The sequence below is a fragment of the Callospermophilus lateralis genome, chromosome 7, assembly GCF_048772815.1.
Source record: "Callospermophilus lateralis isolate mCalLat2 chromosome 7, mCalLat2.hap1, whole genome shotgun sequence".
Classification (NCBI taxonomy): Eukaryota; Metazoa; Chordata; class Mammalia; order Rodentia; family Sciuridae; genus Callospermophilus; species Callospermophilus lateralis.
The window spans coordinates 107,481,960-107,482,805 of record NC_135311.1 but is presented as its reverse complement, the minus strand read 5'-3'; positions in this window follow the sequence as shown (position 1 = coordinate 107,482,805).

Here is an 846-nt window from a genome sequence, read left to right as displayed (position 1 = left end):
AAGCTGAAGAGTATCAATTTTAGGATCCATACTACTTCCCTTTATCATTAATTCATTCTTATAAATGCTAGGATCCATACTACTTCCATTTATCATTAATCCATTCTTATAAATGCAAATGACTGGGTTGATTTTCTTGTTGGCAGAAACGAGTATAAGGAGTACAAATTTGTACTTTGCAAATACACTTATCCCCTGCATTTGTTTCATTTCAATGGTGGACTGTATCTGAACATTAAGAATGTAATGAGGGAAGTTTGTCTCCTGCCCAATATCCTGTGTGTGATGCTTTATGTCCCACCATAGGAAATTACAAAGACTTTGCCTTGCAAGCCTCATGGAGAAAGCTGTTTTCCTACACCACACACTGCACACAGCCAGTGCCTTAAAGTGTCTGCAGGGAGTTGCAGGCAAGGAATCAATCCCCAGCTCTCAGGTAGTCATGCTCTTGGCATATGTGGTCCAGGAACTTTCTTTTAGAGACCTCTTTATTGAGATCCTCAGCTAAGACAATTTTCAATCATCTCTGCTGAGTCTATTTTATAGAACATCTTGACTATAAAAATTCTTCTCTCTTCTGACTCAATACAGTTCCATTCCTAATCCTTCCCTGTATACCCTCATTACTCCTCCTAATCCACAAAAGGGCAGGATCCCTCTGTAGTGAGACTTTCCTTCACATGCACCACATGTCTCAGGTGACATGTAGTATAATTTAGCCTTGCTAAAGTATTGTTCCAGGTGGGAAAAGGAACGGAACTGTGTTAGTCAACTTTTCATCCTTGTAGTCAAAATACCTAATAAGAACAACTTAGAGGAGGAATAGTTTATTTCAGGTTCATGATT